The sequence below is a fragment of the Dasypus novemcinctus genome, chromosome 7 (assembly GCF_030445035.2).
Source record: "Dasypus novemcinctus isolate mDasNov1 chromosome 7, mDasNov1.1.hap2, whole genome shotgun sequence".
NCBI classification, from domain to species: domain Eukaryota; kingdom Metazoa; phylum Chordata; class Mammalia; order Cingulata; family Dasypodidae; genus Dasypus; species Dasypus novemcinctus.
Genome location: NC_080679.1, coordinates 53,200,136 through 53,212,924, shown reverse-complemented (window position 1 = coordinate 53,212,924; position 12,789 = coordinate 53,200,136).

Genomic DNA, 12,789 nt, shown 5'->3' with positions numbered 1-12,789 from the left:
CCTGCATTCCATGAAACCCAAACAGAAGTGATGGTTCTGGCTGACGTGTTATTAACTCTCCAGTAGAGTACTCTATTTAGACCTCTCCTCTGTGTAATGTGATTGTGTGTAAGCCCTGCCATTTTGTGTTACATTGTGAGCTCCCATGGGAAAAATCACTTCTTATTCATCATCATGTAAATTTTCAGGAGAATGCTTCACTCAAGATGTGTGCTCAATAAATAAGTAAGTGTATGACTTGTGCAATCATAATTAGACTTGAAACCATCACTCAAAATTCATATATTTTCTTCTTTATGCCAGCATAGAGGTTAAGGCAATGAAAATTATATGCCCAATATTTATTGTGAAATAAAATTGCAGGAGTGTGCACACCTGTGTTAGCTAAGATAATGCCATAAGAGATTTTATAAAAACTAAAAAAGAGCTCATGAAGAAAATAACATTCCCTAACTTCTACAGTTGTCACATCAAGAGGACCTAATGTTTATTAAGATCTCAGTGACCTCCGCTTTCACTTGCCATCCACAAGGTAGAGCAGAGATAACACAGGTGAAAGGGATCATATACCCTTTATAAATTTGTCCAGTAGCATATTGCCATGTTCAATTCTTGTTAAAAATTATTTCTACCTCTCTGTATATATCAGAACCCTTGGTAAACAATGCATGATATGAAATAATAAGGTAGTCATAGCTTTTACTCTAAAATGGTTAACATTTATTAGTGAAATTGGCACAAGTAAATTAAGCAAAAAGAAAAAAAGAAAAGAAAAATAAGACTAAGATTAGGCTTACAATTAATTAGGAATGTGGAAGGGATGAAATTTATAGTTATGTATTTTTTGCTATATGCCAAATGGTATTTTACACATGTTAACTAAAGTAAAGATGAGTTTATAGCTGATAGGGGGAGGTATTGAAGGTTGGATTCAATGCCATAATTCTGATGTGTTCTTAATATTTACTCATATTCCTGTAGGGGTGAACTCATTGTAAATATGATCTCTTGAAGAAGTTACTTTTAGTTATGTTGTGGTTCACCTGAGTAAGATTAACTTGTATTCCTGGAGTCCTTTATAAGCAGAAGAATTCAGACAAGAAGAAAGTCATGCAGAGCAGCCAGCAGTGTTATGTCAGGAGGAACTTAGAAGAGTAAGAGAGGACTTCACCATGTGACAGGAAAGCCAAGAAACCCAAGGATTGCTGGCCAGCAAGAATGCACCTGAAACTGGGAGCAAGTAAACCTTCTAGCCAACTCGATTTGAATTTCTGGCCCCTAGAATCATGAACTGATACATTCCCATAGTTCACACCAACCAATTGTGTTGTATTTGTCATAGCCTGGAAAACTAAGACAGGAGGGGATCAGAAAAAGACTGTAAAGACAGAGAAGATATTTGAGAAGGCAGAGGAATGGGTGTGAACAGAGGTATAGAAGTAACACAGAGGTATGGCATGATCAGGGAATGATAATTTATTTAGTTTGAGTAAACTGTTCATATAAGGAGAGTACAAATGCCAGATAAATTTAGACAGGTAAATTCAATCTTACTGAGGAAGGTGGGAATCAGTGAAGAACTTTACTTTAAACACATTTTGATATTGGTGCCATTACAAGGTTTTGAGGGTTTTAAAATAAGTGCAATGTAAAAATTCTTTGCAGAATAGATTTAATTAGGGAAGGAAAGAAGTAGGAGAATTCTCATAAAGCATTTATAACCTTTTAGGGAAGACGTACCTGGGGCAATAGAAAAGGAACAACAGAGAACATGGATTTTTAAAGCCTTAAAGTTCCTGTTTGATTGTTTGTTTGTTTCTGAAATTATACATGTGCTTCTGTCCTTTACATACAAAAATGATGGCTGATTATTTCTAGGTTCTGGAGGGACAATGAAAACAGATATCCTTGCAGCTGTCTTTTGTACATTGAATACACATGTTGCCTGGTCTCTGGCAATCATCCAAATAACCTCATGTTAGGAAGAAATAAATTATATGTCAAAAATGAGTTTCAGGTTGTGCTTTAGAAATTATCACATGATTTTCCCCCTCACTGTATAAGACCTCCCCCCACCCAGTGGAATAATTTAAAAGCATCCCTACAACAGAGCAATTTATTGAAAAAAGAGCGATTGCTTTGAGATCCATCATGGTGTGTTCCACCTGGGATTGACCAGCTTTTAATGCACAGCTGCCTAAGCATCTGCCTGAGCAATGCTGGTATTTATAGTCCCCTGTGCTTCTTGACTTATTTTCAAAAGGGAACTCAATATGCAATCAAGAGTCTGTCCAGCACCCCCAATTTAGATAAACTGAGAGTTTATACTTCAGTGCTAAAATTCTTTTGGCATGTTCCAATGCAAATTTTTTTCAAAAAATCAATTTTATTGATACATATTAATAAAACACAAAATTCACCCAAAGTGAACAATCAATTGTATTTGGTATAATCACATAGTTGGGCATTCATCACTTCATTCATTATTGTCATATTTTTATTATTTCAATAATAATAATAAACGAAAATTAGACAAGAAAATTCTTCACCTCTCACAAAACTTTGATTATAAAAACCATTCTGTTGCTGGACCACTGATGTTAATGCAATTAATTGAGAGATTAGCAATATTTTAAGGACTTAACATTTTTTAATAACTTTGTTTCCTAATAGTATTTACACAGTAAGAGGAGTTTACCTTAGCCCCATGGACTTCTTTTTCTGAATACTTATGGTGAATTATTTTCTTTTTTATCTCCAAGTATCTACATTTCTCTTGGTACTTTCTGGCTATTACAGTTCACCTCTCCTTCCCACCTCTCACCTGATATTTCATAAGGTTCTTTCTGTATAGCTTCCTACAAGCTTTCCAACCCCTGTGACTAAATAGCCATTTATATCATTTCAATTAAATCATTTAATTGTTCAAAAGAAATAAACAGAATTAATCAAAACACAATTAGGTATATATATTCTTAAACCTAATAATAAGAAGACTAGTTGCTCAAAATGCAGTGTTGGTAATGTTTTAAAATGGTGATGATCTTTTGGAGCCAAACAACAATAAATATGTGATTGCAAACACATACTAAATGGATGACAATTCTCCAAGACTGTCAGTCTGGCAAAACACAAAAAGGAATATTCTTCAAGGAGTTGGTCATCACTCTAACTTGGCTTTTTTCAAACATTTAGTTTTCAATAGTGTCCCCCTAAGGAGAAATTTAAGACATTTTTATCTAACCAGTCTCCATGGAGTTTTAATACCACAGATATAGAGTATGTGTATGTGTATATATATATATATATGTGTATATACATGTATATATATATTTGTATGTCAGTGCTTTATGCATGAATTGTGTAACATAAATTTCACCCCCCAAAACACATACACACACACATACAAATTTCCCCCCATGGGCATGATACGTCCTCCGGTACAAATGCATTACTAACATAATTTTAGGATATGCTATTACATAAAGTCATATCTCCAAATCTAGAGAAAACATAGTGACAGAGCATTGTGCTAGAATGGGCCTAATTGGGCTGTGGGAAATGTAGCAATTACTCACATAATAAAGGCAGATAGTGTTGCAAGAACCATCAAGCCATGTCCCTGACCTTGTGAAGTATAGGAAAGCAATGCCAGAAATCAATAAAATTAACCCAAATATAAATCCTTCTGGACTACAGGATTAATGGGTAGTTTTTTATTTGTTCTTTTTACTTTGTTTTAATAAAAGAAAGCCCTTGCTAACGGTATCTCTGATTGTACTAATCAAATTCTTTATTTAGGCAATCAGCAAACAATAATCTACGGAAATTAAATCCATAATATATAAACATGAAAATTATATCCATTATTTCTTTGTACTTTATTGTACAGAGGATAAGTGGAGATCGCATCCTTGCAGAGTATAATTTCAGCATCCTGAGTAAGACTGGGAAGTATCAAGAGAGACAGGGGTTGGAAAGCAAACTTAGCCAATCTATTAATATTCATCTGTTTATCTTTATGGTTTCTTCAGCAGGAACTAAGTTTGATAAATGCTTACAGTTAGTCAGATAATCTACCAGCATCTAGCTAGGGAGCTACACTCTGAAAGCTAGCAGTTTACTGAGAGAGAGGCAAGGAAATTGATCCCACTTCCAGACAAAAGTAATATTGACCTGAAAGAACATCATGCAAAAATACACAGAAGAAAAAACTTTTCATGGTGAAATTTCTGTTAATTTAGCATGAAAATACCATTGCATCTTTGTTAATGAAAAGTTATTGAATATTTAGACATCAGTTGCTTCCTAAATTTTTGAAAAATTAAGATGTTAGTTCAGATGTTGCTCAGATGTAGCCATCTGGGAATTAAAGTGCTTCATATATAATTAAAAGGTTTGTGTTTTCTTCCCTCAAGAATAAAGCAACAGCCCACATGTCAGTCATTATTTAATTAGAAACAAAATGGACCAGATAGACTAATCCTGCATTTTTCTAACCATGAGAAAGAAAACTTATGAACATTATATAAGTATTAAACAACTCTATTAACTAGTCTATTACTTTGAGTACTTGGGTAAAAAAAATCAAATGAAAGAACCAAACTTGTAAAAAAATTATTTTTAAAAATTTTGTATGTAATCATCAATATGTCTCACATTTTTATGACAATTACTTGCAATATATTCTTTGATTCAAAGACAAATATCCAAAACAATGAGTAAGTTGTAAATAAATACAAATATGAATATAAAACAAGGTAGGGTTAAGTGAAAAGATTCATACCTTTTATATTAGAAAACTCAGCATATAAAAATAAAAGAATACAAAATTAAACAAAATTAATAGTACATTCTTTTGAAAGCTATAATTTACTTTAATTTCTTTATGATCTGAAATATAGCTTACAATGTGCCATAATATTTTAAGAATTGATCATCAAGGTTTACTTTAATATGGAAAGGCAAAAGAGAATAAATAGTGGAAGCAGTTGTGGCTCAACTGATAGAGCATCTGCCTACTATATAGAAGGTCCAGGATTTGATACGTAGGGCCTACTAATCCATGTGGTGAGCTGGCCCAAGGAGTGCAGAGCCACGCAGGGGTGTCCTCTGCCTAGGGGTACCCTATGTACAAGGAGTGCGCCCCACAAAGACAGTTGCCCTGCGCAAAAACAGCACAGCCCACCCAAGAGTAGTGCTGCACACACGGAGAGCTGATGCAGCAAGATGATGTAACGACAACAAAAAAGCAACACAGTTTCCCGGTGCTGCATGACAAGATGCAAATGGACACACAAGAACACACAGTGAATAGGCACAGAGAGCAGACAACAGGGTGGGGGGGGGAAGGGGAGAGAAATAAATAAAAATTTTAGAAAAACATAATAAATGGAAATTTTAAGAGTAAATTAAGGGAGCAGATGTGGCTCAAGTGGTTGAGCACTTGCCTTCACATGGGAGGTCCCAGGTTCAGTTCCTGGTGCCTCCTGAAAAAAAAAAGAAGTGTATATTAAATATTCAGAGTATTTTATCACAGAACCTCTCATGTTTCTTTTTCTGTTTCATATATATGTATATGTATATATTCATATGTATATATACATATTCATAAATTTGTGCATATATATGTGTGGAAGGTTAAATTACATACTCCAACAGGCATATGTTCTTAATCTTAATCCATGCCCTTGTAGAAGCAAACCATTATAAACAGGACCTCTTGAGGATGTTATTTTCAAGTAAGTGGTCAACTGAAGGTGTGTGGGTTTAATCAGGATTACTGGAACCCTTATAGAGAGAAAGGTACAGAAAGGAACCAGATGTTGGAAGTCAATGAACCTTGAAGAGAAAAGAAACGATTTTGCCGTGTGACATGAAAGCCAGGGAACTCAATGACTGCCCACCAGCCAGAATGCTCCCAACCCTGATGGATGCAAGCCTTCTAAACTCTGAAACCATAAACCAGTCAGCTCCTGTTGTTAAGCCAACTCTTTATGTAGTTAGCAGCCTTGAAAACTGAGACAATATACTTACAATGTCTAAATAAAATAGTAGGGAATTAAAACTCAAACTTAATTTGCATCCAGAGAAATAGAGAAATTAATGCACTATTAATGGCAGTTTAATTTGAGAATCCCCCACCAATCCTTGAACTTTTCATAGACTAGGACTGTCATGACTTTGATAAATTCAAATGACAAGATTGAAATAATATATATGGACAGAGATAGATTATATATGTATTCATATATGCATATGTTATATTTATGCACATCTTATATACACTATACAAGTATGTTATATTATTTATTACATTGTATATATAATGCATGTTATAATGCATCAACATTATATACATATATACAAATATACAAAATTGCAATCTATATTCACATATATCCATGTGTATATATATATATATGTGTGTGTATATATATATAAATAGTTTGTGTGTATATACATATATATATGGAGAGAGAGAGAATATAAGACTTATAGGGAAAGGAAAAGTAAATGGCCAATAAAGTAGAAATGCTCTAGATACATATGTTTTTATTCACTAGAGTTTTAGGTATGTTTCCTCTTCTAGGGATAGTACTCTTTCCATCATCAACATCCTGCATAGTTTTGGCAGTCCAGTCAAATCCTTGATTCTGCATTCTCAGTTTGCTTTCTCCCTCTCACTCCTTCACACTAACTTTTCTTTATCAAAAAATAGCTCCTTAGTAAGATAACTGAATGATATTTCTGATTGTGGTATTAGGCTAAGTCAGTGTATGTCCTAGGAACAAAGAGGTCTAGTTTCAAAAAGTGAAGGTTTCAGTTGTGAGGTTGGTCTTAAAGACATAAGTTTACTGAAGCCTCAGGGAAGTATACATCACTGATTTGTTTCAGAGAGAAAAAGGACCATCAGGCTTTAAAAAACCTTTATTAGAGAATAACAAAGCTATAAAAATGTCAAGTATGCTGGATCTAGATTAGGTTACTTTAACTACATGCAGATTTCTTTTAAGTTCAGTATTCAAATGTGTGATTGTGGTTCTGTATTAAAGGAAATTAAATGTAAAAATACCATTTGAAATGTGACTTAGGTATGCAATTTTCTATGTAGAGACCTGGAAATGAAATATAAAATAATGATACAAGATATAAAATATGATAACTGATATATGGTACTAGATAAAAAGGGGATCTTTGAGATAACAAGTAAAATATTTTATAAAATTAAATTGACCATATAGAAATTACCGAATAATTTAGAATGTCATTTTCACTTTTGCATTGACTTTCATACAAGCAAATGAAGCTCCACAATAAAACATTGATTAAAAATTTTCTGATCTCAAGCTTTAATATTCCATTTTTCCTTTTTGTCATTTAAGATACCCTGGTGTTGAGGAATTTTACAAAAAAAGTGTGCACATAACTTTTAGACCATCTGTTATTGGTATCTGTTTTGTTTCTTTTTTTGAAATTATAATAACTGTCATGAATTCTGAAATGGAGTATTCTTCTGGGCCTTCTGGTTAAGATCATCCCTACATCTGTTCCCAGCAAAACTGAAGTGAATGTGGCATAGAATGAGCTTTGTGATCTACTATGGCTCATTTATTTCTAACTGTTATGACCAGAGGTGTGTCTGAAATTTCTTGGTGACATAAAAATGCTCTATAGATACTCCTTCATTTCAACATGCAGTATTAGTAACACTTTTCTTTACACATGACTGACCAGGAAAAATGGATTCTCTTATTTTTCTTTTGACAATCTTAAAACTATGAAACCTGTGGTATTTTGCCTCCTCTATCAATTGTAAATCCTAGCAAAAAAAAATACTCCAATTTTCTCTTTCTTTAAAGACTGGGCACATTCTTTGAAATCAGTTACTTCTCTGAGTTTATACAAATATTTCCCTTTTGTGGTAGGAAGAGAGTAGGCCATAAAGGCCAAGTATCTGGATATATGTGTTCCATACCAAAGACATGTATAAATAAACCAATACAATTCTCATTATTCTGATACATACATCCCATCAGGGTTATTTATTTACTAATTTATGAAAAAGGCACATAGATATGTGGGCAGCCTAATCTGGTATAGTGCTAAATGCCTGGATTTGAAGACTCAGTTGATGCCCCAAATCACTGTAACTATAGAATTCTTGTCATACGCCAGAAATACATTGTAGTTCGATGGTGGAATTGTAGGCTAGAAATGGGGAGACAGAACATTTACTCTTCTGGATTCTCTTATTTTATCTGTCAGACATGCCCTGTGAGCTGAAACTTTAGGGATTGATGATGCTTGTTAATTAAATCAGGATAATGCACATACCCATTGTTAAGTACTAGCACATAGTTTCACCCCTCAGTAATGTGAAATACATTTTAAGTACAATGTACTCTGATTTTGAAAAATACAATCTACTGCCTCATGTGTGAATCAATCAGATCCAGTCAATAGTTGAGATTCCCCAGGGTGTTTTTCTACCAACAAACACACTTCACTTTCAACCTTCAATTTATTCAGTTTCCATCTTCATACTCAAACTCTTTTCCTGTCTCCAGTAATAGTCTGACAGTCTCAAATACCGCTTTGTCATCACTTATTCTAGAAACAGTAGTGAACATAAGATAACTACATAGACTAATAGGTAATTATCAGCACTGAGAAAAATGATTTGTGGTGATACCATTTTTTTATACAATGCAGCTTATAGAATGAAAGCATATTTTCAACTGTAAGCCCGTCTTTATGGAAAATAATATTTGAGATACTATGCTAGGGGGTGAGGGTCTTGACACAAATTAATATTTGTGGATTACAATTTTCTTACCTGTAATATCAGATAAAGTACTTATTAGCCTTACTGGGGGATATGAATTGATATTGAAAGAGCGAGTAACTGTGTCATAAGATAAAGTACCATATCAGGTTATCCATGATTCTCACATCTGCTCCCAAGTAGTTCCTGTATTTTTTCACATGTATTGAGGGTAGGATTTACATACAGTTTAATTCATATGATAACCATGCACAGTTCAAGTTTTGGCAAAAGTAACTTCCCCCTGGATCAAGCCATAGAACATTTTCTTCATCTGTGAAAGGACTGTTGTGCCCTTTGCCATCTAACTTTCCTTTCAACTGCACCCCAGAAAAGCATTGCTCTGATAGCCATCACTGTAGATGTTTATTTTTGATTTTTGATTTTGCTTTCTTTATTTTGTTTTTGCTGCTCCTAGAATTTTATAACCATTGTATTTATAGTATGTGTGGTTTTTTTTTTCCCAGTGTGGAATTTTCTTTTGCTCAGCATAGTATTTTTGAGTCTTCCATGTTGTTGTCTTTATAAGTAGTTTATTGTTTTTTATTGTTGAACAGTATTCCATTTTTTTAGTTTCTATTTCTTTGAAGACTAATGTTGATGATATTGCTTCTGACCAGTATGTGAATTGTAAACATTTTCTCCCAGTTATCGGCCTTTTAATTTTCTTCATGTTATATTTTGAAGACAATTTTTAATTTTCATGAAATCCTGGTTATTAATATTAATTTTATAAAAAAAGTTTTGTGCATATGTTTGTGTCTTGTAGAGGAATATATATTTGCTTTCTTGTGAAGAAATTTTACGTGTTTTTTAGAAATTTTATAACTTTAGATTTAACATTTAATATCATTGAATAAGCATTTGTGTATGCTGTGAGGTTGAGGTCAAGATGTATTAATTTTATAAATGGTTATTCGGTTTGCTGAAAAGACTGTCATATCCTTAGTGAATTTCCTTGGTACTTTTGTAGAAAATTAAATACTGGTATATATGTGTGTGTGTTTTCTATTTAAAGACTCTATAATTGACATTGTTTTATATGTCATCATTTTAACCAACACCACATTTTCTTGATTAATAATTGTCTTGAAGCCAGGTACTTTATGTTCTTCAAATGTATTATTCTCTCTCTCTTTCTCTCTCTTTCATTTTGTCTCCTCTATATTCTTTGCCTTACCATAAAAGCAAACAAACAAAAAACTTAAATCATCTCAACACTTTATTCCAAAAAGTCATTTTTGATTTTCGTTTGTGGTTATTATGACTACAGATACATTTGGGGAACATCTTAACAAAATTTCTTTTTTTCTTCCTGCTCAACTAACATAATACATTCCTACATTTACTGAAATTATTTATTTTTTCAATATATTTAGTAATTTCCCACTAATTAGATTTCTTACCATTTATTAAATGTATTTTCATATATTCTAGGCATTTATGTTATTTGATGTTATAGTAAATGTTATTTTCAAAGACTTTTCCAATCTGGGTTACTACTTTATTGACAAGCCAAGTTCTCACTACAGTCATTTGATCATTTTATTAGTTTTCTTTTTTTTGGAGATTCTATATGCTTTTCCAGGCAAAAATGTTGGTTCTTTGCAAATAGCAACATTTTTACTTCATCCTAACTTTTATGCATTTTTTATTATTATATTACATTGGCTTGGGATCTGTTCCAATATTGAATAATCAATTATTTTAATTATTTTAAATCATTGCTATATTTAGAAGAACACATTTAAACTTTTGTCAATAACTGATATTCACTGTAGGTTTTCAGTAGATGCCATATATAAATTTAAGTAAGTTTAACTCTTCACAGTTGGCCAAAAGTTTGTATGCTTTTTAAATAATAAATGCATGGTATATTTATTCAAATACTCTTTCTGATCATTCTATTAAAAATATCAATAAAATATTGATTTTTGCACTAGTGAGTAGTTAAATTACTGGTTGATCATCTTGAGGTTCTGTAGGTTTATATTATACCTTATTTTAGGGCATATCCAAAAAGTTTCCCAAGCCCCTCAAATTCCAAACTCTAAACTCTGTCTTATATTTTCTTCTCAGGAAATTTCTTTGAAGATTTTTTGAGTGAGTAGGACCTACTAGACTGTGGTCTTGATTCCAATATGAGCTATTTCTAGCATCTCAAATGTATCCTCAATATGTTAAGTTTGTCCAAACATGAAATAAAGTGTTTGGAATGAGAGTGTCCATATTGTAATCTTCTAATAAAGTGTGACTTAATATTTACTAATTCAGTTGCCTAAATGGAATAGAATTATCTCAAATTGGTTAACATAAAACTGATATGAGACAATTAATTAGGTATTGTTTGAATACATTTAAATTCAAGCAAATCTGTAAGAATGAATAAATTTAAACATCAATTTGATGTGAGCTGAAATTAAGGAATTATTGCTATCTAAGTGTGAAATGTTTTTAAAGAGATTGTTATCTTTTATAAGTGCATACTAAAATATTAGAATTTAAATGACATTAGGTTGGGGATTTGCTTAAATATAAATATAGCAGGGACCAAAGGTGAGTGCACAGACAAAATGAATAAATAATTGTTGAAGGAAGGTGATTGATCTATTTATGTTACTGCAATAGTTGTTATTTTTTGCATGTTTGATATCTCCATTAAAACTTAAAAAATTGTATTTGACTGCATTCTATTCTTCTCTATAACTTTTTGGGTTAAAACCCAATAGATAAAGCTTTATCATAGAAAGAACATGGAAAACTACACAAAATACTGCCAAGGAAGGTTAAGATAGGTAGTGATGTGGGGTTAATCACAGCCAAACACCCATAGAGCAAGAACATTCATATAAGTAAGACAAACTGAGAAAAAATAGAACAAAGAAAATGATAATTTATAGAAACTGGATTAAAGGAGAAAATGAAAATAACATAAATATAAGGAAATATGCTAATGGTTTGGAGTAAGACACAGAAGAATATTATTCTCCTAAATTCCTGCTGAGATAATTTGGTTGCATCTCAAAATCATGAAATCCTAGACTGATGGGATTATTTCCTCATCGAGGCAGGTTGCAGGTGGCAGGCAGGAAAAGATAGTTTGCCTATAACAGATTCATATTTGGACCAAGTAGGGGGTAAATATAAAGCTTTCTGTTGGAGTGGGCTTTTAGCCATTTTATGACAGTCTCTGTTACAGTGCATCTCATTCTCATCTAATCTCCTGTGTACCATCATTACATGTACTTTTGGCATTCCTACCGTCCACGTATCTTCCTTCATTGAATATTCATGTTTTGATTATTTCCTGTTTCTGTGCATTTTATCAAACATTGATTTTTATTATCTTTGATTTTGTTTTTTTAAGTTACTTATTTTTAACAACATGAGCTAGGTAGGTATTATTTATTTGTCCTTGCTAACTTTTCACATTTCCTTCCCATTTGCTATATTCATCTTTTTGTATTATATAACTTTGTCCTTCAGAAAGTCAAATGTATTTTGTAATGACTTTCTTCTCATCAACTGTGGCCAAAACCAAAGGGTTTGATTTTGACTTGTTCAGGGGATTAAGTAATAATGTGGAAAATGATTCCATCGTGCCAGATCATAGTGCTATTATCAATCAATTCTCCAAAATATGTTTAAAATTAAATATAATTTGACATTTTATTTCTGTAAATAATTTTCCTGACTGAATCACACAATTTAAACAATTGCTGTTACCATACATGACCATTCACTATTATTTATTTTTTTGTAGGTTTTTTCCTAATGGACAGGTAAAAAAATATGTAGTCATTTTTATAAAGATTGGAATTTCAGATATTTTCATTTTGATATATTCTTGCATACACTTTTAACATGGGTTTACAAATTTTTAGTATTTTCAATGATCTGGGTTAAAGCTTTAAAGTCTCAGGATGCTCTTATCCATTCTTTTTTTGGATATATAAAAGTGG